The 13,466-nt window shown below is 35.8% G+C and overlaps 2 long non-coding RNA genes across 2 annotated transcripts; one reads left to right on the top strand and one right to left on the bottom strand.

Moving 5' to 3' along the window:
• Positions 1–574: 574 nt before the first annotated feature.
• Positions 575–2,255, bottom strand: LOC110892033. Its single transcript, XR_002565780.2, has 2 exons — positions 1,796–2,255; positions 575–773 (listed from the first exon to the last, which is right to left on the bottom strand). It is a non-coding gene; the product is annotated as an uncharacterized LOC110892033 (long non-coding RNA).
• A 2,720-nt stretch (positions 2,256–4,975) lies between these two features.
• LOC110892034 lies at positions 4,976–6,444 on the top strand. The gene is made up of 3 exons (XR_002565781.2): positions 4,976–5,224; positions 5,893–5,960; positions 6,128–6,444. It is a non-coding gene; the product is annotated as an uncharacterized LOC110892034 (long non-coding RNA).
• The last annotated feature ends 7,022 nt before the right edge of the window (positions 6,445–13,466 follow it).

The raw sequence follows: 13,466 nt of genomic DNA, 5'->3' as shown, positions 1-13,466 counted from the left end.
ATGTGCTCTACTCAAAATAAAAAACCATTAAAGCCTAATTCCACCATGTATCATTATTTACATTTTACGTTATTTAATATAACAAGTTGACGCTACCCGCGCGTTGCAGCGGGAATTGAATATCAAAGTTTTCATAATCAAATGCGAATATTCTTTATATATGAAAAACATATTTCTAGGTTATGTTATTTAACCATAGTAATGTACTCAACATTTGGCAAACCATATAAACAAATATTAATAATCATCTTGAGTATTACTCGCAAACCATATCTTGTCATTGATGGTTTAAGTTGGCTATTGCCTCTATTGCATCTCCCTAAGTCCATCCTTACTCGTAGGTGATATTGCGCCTCCCCCTTTATAACGCCCCATAGCGCCGTCGCACACCGTCCCGAGCGGCGCCATACGGCGGGCTCTGCCCTCCCCCGTGAAGAATATAACGGTGTGAACATTATTCCTTCTCTCACACACGTATATATATATACATTGAAGGGTATAACCCCACTACATATCAATGTGATATAACCCCTGAAGGGGGTGACCACGGTCTAACTTAAAAGGAAGGTCAGAGTGTGTGAAAAATATTAGCAATATAATATTAACCAATTGATATTTATGTGTTGAAGCTTACATGATTATCTACAAAAAGTTATCAAAGATCTTGTCGTTTTGCGTATGGTATCCATCTTCTTATTACTCTTATTTGAAGGGGTTCTTCATTATCATGTGGTCAAATCGTTGATATCTCAATGAACTTCATTTTGAGGTTCCTGTGATGCAATGAAATGGTAAAAAGAGATACAATGATAAAATATAAATGGTCAAATATAAGAAAAAAGTACCGGTTGTTGAATAAATAGATTTGAATAAATGAATGAAATAAGCAGTAAAAATTGTAAATAAACACTTAATTCATTGACAAAAGTGAAGAATGTAGGGACAATACAACACTAAATAGTTATAAATTTGGTAATCTAAAATTCTAAATCATAACAAAGACAAAAGAAAGAATACATTTAAAGTATATTAGTTATCTGTGCTGAATTCAAAAAATATAACACAATAGAATAAGTATAAGTTAATGATCTACTAACTTTGTAGTATAATTTTTTCTCATTACATGAATAGCAATCAAGAAATTCACGGAAAACGTGATTTTTAGACAAAAAAAATCAACATAGATCCACAATTATAATCGTATAACAATCAAATGTGAACTGCACCATAATTGTAATTCAATTTTTGAGAAGGAACAAAGTGGGCTAAAAAGTTTCATACAGAATCATCAAAAATATATTAACACATGAATAGTGGATGCGGAATTTACACAGATGTGATTCAAGTGGATAAGTAAGTGCAACAGGTGCCACATATCCTATAAAATCCCACACCATCCTAAGGAAATATAGGATACTACGATGTGAAGATATTAAATTTAAACGATTATATAATAAAACCCACTGATTGATCAATCCAGTGATTATGTATTAAATATTGCATGTGAACGCTACACTAATGAGATTGAAGCAAAGTGCACCATATTGAGAATCAAAAAAGGGGGACACTGATAAGCATGGAATACACGATGAAATAAAACAGAAATGAAAAAAGAGAACACATATTCATCATATGTACGGAAAGAATATCAAATGAAAATAATATCCCAATTAACATTCAAGTTGAGCGACTGTGATTCAGAATAAGCATAAGCGATTGAAATTACAATCAATTAGAGAAAATATGATAAGCATTTAATGATTGAATGGAATCAACAGAGGCAAGAGACATGTACCTTGGATGGCGAATTAGATGTTTTTGGATGAACAGCGGTTAAAGACGTGAAGAAGAAGAAGAAGAAGATGATGGGGAAAATGTGATTGTAGAAACTGGGAATATGAAACAGTTTTGAGAATAAAGTGGGATTGAAATGTATGAGATGATTATGATTAATTAAATATAAGCAGAATACATAGAGGGGTCAGAGCATATATTTTTTTATTAATTAATTCATGAGGTTTGTCTTTGGAGAGCAAATATTATTTTATTAATTCATGAGGTTTGTTTAAACAGTGTGACTTGTGAGGAAAAGATGGTCGAGTGTGACGAACATCTATAGTATTAAGAGAAAAGGTTTTCAATAAACAGTGTGATTGATGAAGCGTGACTTTTCGGTAGCATGTGGTGGCTTTTTAGTTTTTGTAGTATTATTATATAATTTAATTAAGTAAAGGGGTATGTATGTTTGATTTTTAAGAGTTACAACTTTTCATTCTAAAGAGGCAACCCAAGTTGCTTTTTGTATAGTTATATAATATAATTCAAATCCTTATTTCTTTTTCATCAACCAATTGATTTAACCCAAAAGTTTTGACCAAATGCTGTTTGCAAGATTGGTAATTTGTGTTTTGTGTGTGTGATACTCTTAACACCAAAACAACATCACCAACTGAACGCCCCCATTATCCGTGGCGGTTATGAAAGAAACAAACAACCTCAATACTAAGCATTTTATTTAAATTTTTAAATGAACCTCTAAGATCTAAGAAACTACAACTTACACCCTATGTTTATTCGTAATTATATTAAACCCTTAAGTTTTAGAAAACTATATAACCAATAAAACTAAAGCTAATACTATTGTTATTAGAATTATTTACTAATTTATTATTTATTGAATATTGAATAAGCATACATTATTATATAATATTTATTAAATAGAACGGACGATAATCATTTAATAGATTTTTACAAATTATTGTATACTCATCTAAGATGTGATATATTAATTCAATATTATAATTGACATACTAAACATTTTCATTATTAACATCTCGCTGCAATGCGCGAGTAGTATTAACTCGTTATATTATAATAACAATCTATATTATTTATTAGTTATGCGGAGGTTTTCTGCCTTGGTCAACTTATTTGACTTGTTTTCTATATACAATCTCTCCATAAAAATAAAGATAGAGTAAATTACGAGAATGGCCAAAGGCCAAACCCACTTGCTATGCGCTCTTGGAACAGCGCATCACAGATCCCGAGGTAGTTTATGCGTCTGCAGAGCCCCTTGTTGCGTCTTAAATTTTCAGATGCGCGGGATGCGTCTGGAAGTGCCGGGATGCGTCTGGGAAGTGTCGGGATGCGTCTGGAAGTGCCGGGATGCGTCTGGGAAGTGTCGGGATGCGTCTGAAAGTGCACGGGATGCGTCTGAAAGTTGCAGTCATCTCCGGCAGGTTGCAGACGCCTCCGGCTTCGTCTCCGACACCTCCGGCGAGTTGTAGACGCCTCTGGCTTCGTCTCCGACACCTGCAACTAGGGGGCTCGATTTCAGATCGTTTTTCCGGCCACCCTCCATCTCCGCCTTCTTCGTTTCTCTCCCTGTGTCTCTATGTCGTAATACAAACGATATACCAATCGGAGATGGTAACCGGAGGTGATGTGATGGTGAACGGAGGTGGTGGTCGCTGATGTATTGGGATGGAGATGATCGGAGAAGATGAACGAAGGTGGTGATCGGAGTTGGTTTTGGTTTTGGTTTGTAATGGTATGAATGTATGTAGGGGATTTGAAAGAGACAAGATTGAAAGAGACAAGACATTTATTGAAACTTGAGACAATATTGAAGGAGACAAGACATAGGGGTGTAGGGGCTAGGGTGGGGTGGCAGATGGTGGGTCCCACATGTAGAAAATTCCAACTTTCACACGTGTCCATTTAAGAAAGAAGGACGCATAAGAATGGGGATGCCCTGTTCCAATGACGCATGAGCTGGCCATTTTCGCAAGTGGGTTTGGTCTTTGGCTATTTTCGTAATTTCCTCATAAAGATATCTTGTATATAACCATGCACTCACATTTTGGAACATATTCACTAAATATGATATTGTTACAAGGTTTAATGAAGACTAGTGAGATTTTTCTATGCGATGCGGTGGGAATTCGACCGGTGATGCGGCAGGAATTCGACCGGTATTGGGTGGGTTTGTGACGATACCAACATTTGGTTTAAAGTCATGATACACGCAAAGAATGTGCTTTACATTGAAAATATATAAAGGAATATCAGTACCGGTACCGATGTCGATAATAAACCATAAAACGAATACCGGTACCGATGTCGGTACAGGTTCGGTTCGTCATGCTACTATTTCGATTGAAATCTTCTTCAACAAAGTTTATACAGGAACGTCGAGGAAAAAAAAAACAGTAAACACAATCATGTGTTCAACTTTTAAAGAAAAGATAATGAGCGTAAGTTATCAGAGAGGAAAAATCAAATTAAATAAAAACTAAATGGGTTAAAAGCATATATTATTTAAAGTATAAGGGGTGAAATTAGGATGTAAAAAATTCATATAATACCATAAAAATATGTTACTATTTCATCAGGGTTCTAAGTTAATGTATTCCAAGTGCGATGTCGTGAGAATTTGGTCAGTTCGGTTCGTGACAATATCGTTATGGTACCTACATACTATTTAACGTCAATGATATACACAAAAAGGAATGTGTTTTACATTGAAAACTATAAAAATGAATACCAGTCCTGGTAATAACAATACCTGTACGATGTCGAAAAAAATCATTAAAACGAATATCGGTACCGATTCTGATAATAACAAAACGATATTGGCACCGATATCGGAATCGGTTTGGTTTGTCATTGTATCATTTTGGAATAAAGTTTATGCAAGAACGCCGATAAAAAATGTTAAACATGATCATGTATTCAACTTTTAAAATAAGATAATGAACGAGATTTATCGAAGATAAATTAAATAAAATAAAAACTAAGTGAATTGAAAACATATACCGAAGTGAAATTAGAAATTAAAAAATTGAATATAATAACATAAAAAAGTTGTTTTATTATTCACTAGTTTATAGCCCCATGTGCTACACGGTTTGACGAATAAAACCAAATGATGATATAATAATATTTCCATTATAAAGAGAACGACATAAGAGTCACGTAAAGTTAAAACTTATGGTTCTTTGCCTCTAAGGCTAGACGGTGTGGGCTTCGTCCCACCCCCGTCGTGGCCCGGCGTCGTTTAATCTTCTGATTTTTTATGTTGATTTTTGTTTTGCGGTTGTTGATTTGTGTAATTTGATTGTGAGTTTGTTCATTGTTGTAGTTGACTAATAGAAAGAAGATTTTGAGGTGAGTTTGGATATGGAGGAAGTGCAACAGCAGCAGCCGAATGGATCAGTAGGTAATTTGTCAAAATCTCCTAATATCTGGCACTTTAATGATGATTTTTAAGTTCAGTTGACCTAAAATGTTAAATTGGGGCTCTTGTCTGTTACTGTGTGATTGTTGATGACAATTGGGACTCTTTAATGGGTTAAGTATTTTGCTAGATGTTAATGAGATTGTTAGGTGAACATAAAAGTTTAATGATAAAAGTTGTGTTAAAATTGTAAAAGCTGTGATACAAAGCCTGAAAATATAATTATGTCACTTGGAGGTACCACTGCATAAGGGCTTGATGTAACAGAAATAAGCTTCATGAAACAAATTAAAGTTTTCTCTTCAATGGTTTGACACTCATAGTATAATATCTAACTAGTAAGAATTTGCTTTCAAGTGAAGTAACGAGGGAATGTATCTTTTGCTTATTAAAGATCTTGTTGAACCCTTGTTGTGTTTTTCCTTTCTTGATCTCCCCTCAAAATATTTAGAACAAGTGACGCTAACACTATTGATCATCTCTCCTAGTTCAAATTAAAAACATAGCGTAAATGAGCTTTAAACAACTATAAATATGTGATTTCAGCTTCCCTCTTGATAGGACTAATGCCCTGTTTATATCATAATTGATAAATTCAATAGTTGTGATCATTCCGAATTTTAATGGATGCTTGTATCTGTAATTTCCAGGTCAAGAGGTGAAACTGAAATCGCGCCTAATGGTTCTTCTGAGACTCATGGAGAGCCTCCTCAAAATGGTAGTGTGCCCGAACAACTTGATTTAAGATTAGAGCTGGGTTGTGTTGACCCGAAACACTTTCTGTCCAAGCTTCTCAAACTTTTTGTAAATTAAGATCTTAATTTTTGAGTTATGCATTTGAAATACACTTTGAGTAAATGTTGACCCGTTCAAACCATATTTCAGCACTGCAGCAACTTACAGATTACGCCTAATAGGAAGCTGGTAACTCAAGCAATCTTTATGAAGACGGTTTGGAGACTATGGGTCAAATGAAACGATAAAGTGTTTAATCAGAAGCACAAGTCAGTCAACATGTTACTGGAGGAAATTAAGAGCGGATCCTACTGGTGGATGGCGAAGAGATGCAGAATTGGTAGCCTAAGCATGGAGAACTGGAGCGATTTTGACAATTTAGATTTTGGATGAATTTCTGGTGTATTTTTTGTTTTTGGTTGTGCTTGGTGTATGTTTTTTTTATTAAGTCTATGTTTTTTTATTAACTTTATGTTTTCTTTTTAAGTTTATGTAATGTGTTTTTAATATTAATGAAAATATTTTGTTAGTTTATTTGTTAAATGTTAAAAAAAAGTAGAAGATTAAAAAAATAAAAAAACATAAAAGTGGTGGGGTAGAATCGTCTAGGACCATCCTCCATACCCTCTACTTTTGTGGGATGGACCATCCTTGGGAGGACTATGATGTGACGCCTACGTGGCAGATCATCCTATCTTGGAGGACCATTACCATACCCTCTAGCCTAATAAATAAGAAATTTCATTCATTAAGTAACTATTAATAACATTAACTATTAAATAAAGTAGGTATAAGTTGAAAGGAAATAAGTTGTGGTTACTTTAAATCTTTTAGTTGAAGAGTCATTTTCTTCGACTTTTGTGCCATTTTTTTCCTGGATATCACCAATTGGGAAGTAAAGATAAAATACAGGCAACGAAATCTGTAGATTCAAGAACATGTTACCGATTAAAGAAAATAATTAAGATGTATATAATTTTATATATACACCTAACATATATATTTACTTACCAACTGGTGTGTTTCCAGAAAGTTCACATCTCGTAAGCACCTCAAAGCTAGTAAATGAAAAACCATATAGCACACCGCTAAAATCAGTGCAACGGGTTACTACGGTTTTAAATGTAAAGGTTCCTTTAAGTGGATTGTCAAACTTTGAAGAATCTTGAATGACACTTAGGTAGTGTTTGGTATGCAGGAATGAGAGGTGGAATGGAATGGATGAATACGAGGGAATGAAGAAAAGGGTGTTTGGTTGGTCAATGTAATGGAATCACCCATTCCAAAATGCATTCCATTCCCTCAAAATCATTCCTTCCACCCCCCATGTTTTTTTTCCATTCCATCCCCTCTTGCACCATTCATCAACAACACCACAACCCACCACCTTCGCCACAACCCATCACCACCACCACCACCACCCACCACCGACGCCATCGCCGCCACCTGCCACCACCTCACCCGACAGCCACCGCCGCCGCCGCCACCCACTCGCCACCGTTATCACCCACAGTTGCGACCAACCGCCAACGACACTCGCCGCCGCCTCCCACCACCATCGTCGACGCCACCACCACCACCGCTGCCACCAACCGCCGCCACCACCAACCAACACCTCTGCTGCCACACCACCAACGGCCACCTTGCCACCACCACCACCACTCGTTGTCGCCACCGCACCGCCACTCGCTGCCACCACCACCACCCATCGCCGCCGCCGACACCCACCACCGCCACCTATAACCACCCATAATCACTACCACCGACCACACCACCACCACCACCACTCACCGCTGATTTTATTACTCTGTTTTTCTTGCCTACCGAACAATACACAATAATAACTCATTCCATTCACACATGGTAACCAAACAAGACATGGAATGGTAATGATCCATTGCATTCCCTCGTCCATTCCATTACCTCGTCCATTCCATTCCTTCGTTCATTCCATTACCCCATACCAAACAGACCCTTAAGTTTTTAATAATCAAACAGTCCTTCTCCACAAGAAACTTTGCAAACCGTTTATACCTTTTTCAACTACACTAGCTTGCATTTTGTTTACCTGAACATATATATATATGGGAAGGTTTATTGGGGAACACTAAAAAAGTGGGGAACAGCGGGGAACCAACTCAAACGAACTCCGATTGGACTCATTCCAGCGGCGTTGGAACCGGCTTGTCGAACCCTAACTAGGATCTCTTAACCCTTAACCCTAAATCCTAACTCCTAAACTCTAAACCCTAAAGCTAAAAAATAAGGCTAAAACATAAGCTAAACCGTAAAATCTAAACTATAAACCCTAAACACTAAAGCTAAACCCTAAAGCTAAACCTTAAAAGCCAAACCCTAATATATTTAGGGTCTAAGGGTTATGATTTAGGATTTAGGGTTAAGAGATCCTAGTTAGGGTTCGACGAGCCGGTTCTAACGCCGCTGGAATGAGTCCAATCGGAGTTCGTTTGAGTCGGTTCCCCACTGTTCCCTACTTTTTTAGTGTTCCCCAATGAACCTCACACTATATTTATATATATATAGGGTCGGGATTTAGAGAAAACGATAGAAAGTGTGAGAACGGCGAGAACGCTTAACGATCGTCCGATCAAAACAATCTATGGACTAGATTGGCGCGGTGGCGTTTTCGTAAATAACATCAATTTTATTACGTGGACGCGCTTCATTAAGGGTAAAAGGGTCTTTTGACTACTCCACACAAAACGCCAAATCATGAAATAAAACGCCAAAAACAAAAATCACAGACCATTCTAAGTAAAACGCCATTAAATATAAAACGCCAAACTTAATTATAGTAAAATCCCGCCTAAAAAACCGCCAAAAAATCTTATATATACAACATCTCAGACCTTCAATTAAAAACACACATAAAAACCCAAACGCCCTATTTCATATAACCCATTCGCCTTAGAAACGCCAAAAAACCCAAACATCAAATATCTTCTACCCAAAACGTTTTTTTGAAATTCAGTTTGGCTCTCAGTAAGATTTCGCTCAATGAAATAGACAAAATCCTTAAGTGAGGATATTGTTCATTTCATTGAGTAAAATCTTATTGACTTATCATAAACTTCTATCCAATTTATAACGCCAAAACATACAAAAACATTATTGAGGTTTGTTGTCAATAAAGTTTAGCTGTATGGGGTGGACAACATTGTCAGTTATCTTTCTTAACCGAGGATTAACAATGTTGTCCATCTCATACAACAAAACATTATTGATTTTAGCATGATTAAAATTTGAGGTTTAAGGTGATCTTATTTCGTGGCGTTCTTTTTATGGTAAAAACGCCAAAAAAGTTAAAAAAATCAAACATCGTTGATTGTAAAAATTCAAGATTGTCGGCTGAAGGATATAAACTCAATAACATTTTGCTGCATGAGATGGAAAAATCTTCAAGAAAAAGATGCTGATGTCAGACTGTGTGCTTCCAAACAGCAACACAAAAAACTACTTGAAAAAAAAAAAACAAAATGAATCATACGAAAGTCAAACCAGCCAGTTAACATGATTCAAAAAGAGAAGAAAGAGACCGGAGACAGAGAAGATTTGGAAGATCAATTGTTTATGTATTCTTTTTTTTTTATTTTCCTTTTCAGTTAATTGTTATATAATAAAAACGCCATATATAATAAAAACGCCAAAACAGCCAAAATGCTTGTTTAAAGGATATCATCCAGTTAAACGCCACCAAAAAACTCCCAAACTATAATAAAATTACTTTGAAAAATTATTTTAAAAAACCCAAAACAAAAAAAAAATAAAAAGCAAACTTAAAAATGTAACTAGAAACAGTAAATACAAAATCAGTAATACTGAAGAATCTAAAACGCCAAACTTGAAAGATGGGACGTGTTACAGAGTTCAGAGATAAAGCTTATCAAAAACATTAATTACAAAACAGTAACGGAAAAGACAAATACTTTATTATAATAATGCACCGCCTAATTTAGTCGCCAAAAAGACATCCTATAAAATGATACATCTCAGCAACTTCCATTTGATCAAACCAATAAAATAAACGTCAATACTACTAAATACCACCCACTGTAAAACGCCAACAAATAAACTGAATGAATTGTTATCAGAGGGGAGTAACTCAGAAAGATTTTGCTGAATGAGATGGACAAAATTTCAAGAAAAAGATATTGATGCCAGTCATATGGCATTTTGTATTTTTTGTTCTTGAAGAAGGTTTGGATGAGGAGAAGAGGTCAATGACACTGAAGAGTGGGTTCACTATAAAAATGAAGATCCAGATAAAGATAAAGAAAAAGCGAAAAACCCACTCACACGCCATAGATCTATGTCCCCAAACATCCACAAAAAAAGCCAGTTCAACAGACGAGCAGGCAAAAAAAATCAAACCGATGGGTTTGTTAAGTTTTACATAAAACGCCATATATTTGGTGACAGTTCTTGTACTATTAAAGAAGAGAGAGACTGATGATAGTGAAGATTGGGAAAAGAGATCCGATTAGGATTTTTAATTTATTTCCTTCCCTTGTATTTTTTTTCCTGTGGTTGAAATATAATTTAATAATAGTAAAAGGCCAAGATACCACAAACGCCAAAATGTTTATAAAAATAATAGAACAATAGGCCATCTTGTTTAAAACCCCTTGGAAAACGTCATTCAAATAGATTTCCTGCCCCCTGGGTTCCAATGGCATACGATGTGAATAAACACCATAAATGCCAAAATGTTGATAAAATGAAACCATTAAAACGCCATTAATTATTGAATTTGGTTAACGCCAAAAATCTTAAAAACCAAAAATTAAAAAAACATTGGGAAAAGCGGAACTGGAAAAGCAGAAGATGAAAGGACAAAAAAGCCCATCCGCCCTTTTCTAAGTGGCGTGACACGTGTTGGGCCAGGAAGCGTTCTCACCGTTCTCACACTTTTGAGCGTTCTCACCATTCTCATAAATTGACAACAATAATAAAAAAATTAGTGAAAATCTAAACTTTTAATTTATTACCTGCTCATCAACGAAGACCTCCCATAATATAGTGTTGTAGTCGGGTTTTTGTAGACTGGTTGCTTCCACATTCTGATGATACGGACTTTTATAGTAGAATCATCATCATCATGAACATAAAGTTCACTTACAAAGGATATGTTTGCTGTAGCCATTTAGCTGTTTTAAAATTTAAGGAAGAGTAAGAATCCTCAAATCATACCTATAATAATATAATTGACCATAATGTCTACATAGAGGATGGGATTAGAGTCTTACTTGTGTGCATAGAATTCTAGGGTTTTTTGTGAGGATTGAAAGATGAGTAAATAGCTCTATATATAGATTAATGGATTAGAGATGATGGGTGTTGATTGTGACTCATTATTCTCTTAAAGGTTTATAAATTTTGTAACTAATAGTCTTTATTATCTCATAAGTATAGAATAATTAGTCCATAATTATTGAGGCTCTTCACCTTCATAAGTCACCGTTAGATGTTTGTATAGATAATGTTTTTTATCATAATGTAAAATATTAAAATCCCAAAATATAATTAAACAGAATGTGCAAACTATCATGAATTCAGAGACACACCTAAGAATAAATCCCAACCACAACTGAATCATTTATTTGGCCTGACTACCAACCAATTTTCAAATTTAACACAACTTTATATTTAGGTACGCATATTTCAAACACTTATCACAAAGAAACTATCAATCTATCACAACTTAATGCTCATAAACAGAGTCAACAAAACAATATAAAGTTAATAAAAAAAGATGTTATAGAATCTGACCTGCTCAAAATTTAGTGTTGATATGTGAATGTGGTCAGAACCTAAACGCCCAAAAACTTCGACGCTTCCCATGTCGGTTTACAAAATTGTCATAAATATTTCGTTTTGAAACCCAGGTTATTTCAGTTATTCTGTTTCTTAAACACAACTTTTCAAAGTTAGAAAATTTGTTATTTTTGTCTAATAACCGACGGTTAGAACGGGAAACCGGTAAGAAGACCAGTTCGACGTCTGGTCCGGTTCTGAAAAACATTGCTAATAACGGTTTGCTATTAAACATGATAACCTTAGTCGAGAGCCGGCTTGAAAACGGATTTCCACTGGAGAGATGGATCGATTAACGGGCCAGGCATGAATCATCATCAAGAACAGTGCATTTGTCCGAATGGGCTGAGACCATCCGGCCGAATGAACTGGACTTGGTATATTCCGTTGTTTGACACGTCATCACGTCGTCTCCGTTAAACTTAAAACTTGTTACTTAGAAAATTTTATAAAAACTTCAACTACAGATCATCTCGCTCGAATGGCCATCCGTCCAGATTACCATCCGACCGGATGACCAGACTCTTATTTAAGGCGTTTAAACAATGAGAACTTTTAACGAAACTTCAAGTTTTAACGATTTATAAACACCCGCACACTGTTCGAATGGCCATCCATTCGAATGGCCATCCGCTCGGATGACCATCCGTCCGGATGACCATCCGCTCGGATGGAATCTATCCGTTCGGATAGACTGTTGAACACTCAACCCGCTCGACACGCTGTTTACACTCTGTTCAGCCATGAAGAAGACTTATGCTTCTGTTTCCGTGCACAGGCTAACTCAACGCGCTCCCTTCAATCCAATCCAGCTTGTGTTTACTTGATAAACACACACTGTGAGTATACTCGAACCCATTTTCGTTTATCATTGCTAGAGGCGGTGTAGTGTAACACTGTATAAGCATAGTAACAAGCATTCAACAAATCACGTATAGCATGCGGGAGCGGTTAACGTTTATAAAGTGTTTACGTTGTGTGTTGTGTTTTGTATAGTTTATTTAAGATTGTCAGGCCCATTACAATAATCTAGTGTACTTTAAGAAATAAAATATTACCCGTTACAATTTAGTCTAGTTATATACATATACAAAAACCAACTTAACATCGTCCAAAATCAATTGTCAACTTTTCCCTTCTGTCACTTGTTCTCTTGATTTCGCCTGAATTTCCACAATTTCCTTCTCCCAATTTCTCTTCTACTTTGCCTTCTTCTTTAACTGTCATTAGTTTATTACCATTGTGAGTCTCTTGCATATTATCCATATTCTTCCGATTTCTTCTTAATCGTGCTTTTCTATCTTCTTATCGGCGGTTACTTCACTAGCCGGATAACCGGAAAATAAACTCATTGTCCGTCACGACCCGACAACCAAAATACATTCTTTTTAATCTCAAACCCTGTTAGTGGTGGACCCACCATAACGCAACCAACAATAACATTTAAATACCGTCATGACTTACTAGTTAATAACCAAAAAATGCATCTCCTCCAACCACCGTTTCCTTAGTTATGACTATTTTTTCGGTTTAATCGGTCTGCATTTTGCAAGAACACGTCGCAACGTGCATGCGTGGTTCAACGTTTTTAAATTGTTTTTTTTTTGTCTGTTTAATGGTTCACCGCAACCCTGGGGTCCTAAATATTCATTTT

This window comes from Helianthus annuus, chromosome 11 (assembly GCF_002127325.2).
Source record: "Helianthus annuus cultivar XRQ/B chromosome 11, HanXRQr2.0-SUNRISE, whole genome shotgun sequence".
NCBI lineage: Eukaryota > Viridiplantae > Streptophyta > Magnoliopsida > Asterales > Asteraceae > Helianthus > Helianthus annuus.
The sequence above is the reverse complement of the archived record's forward strand: the minus strand, read 5'-3'. Positions and strand labels throughout refer to the sequence as shown.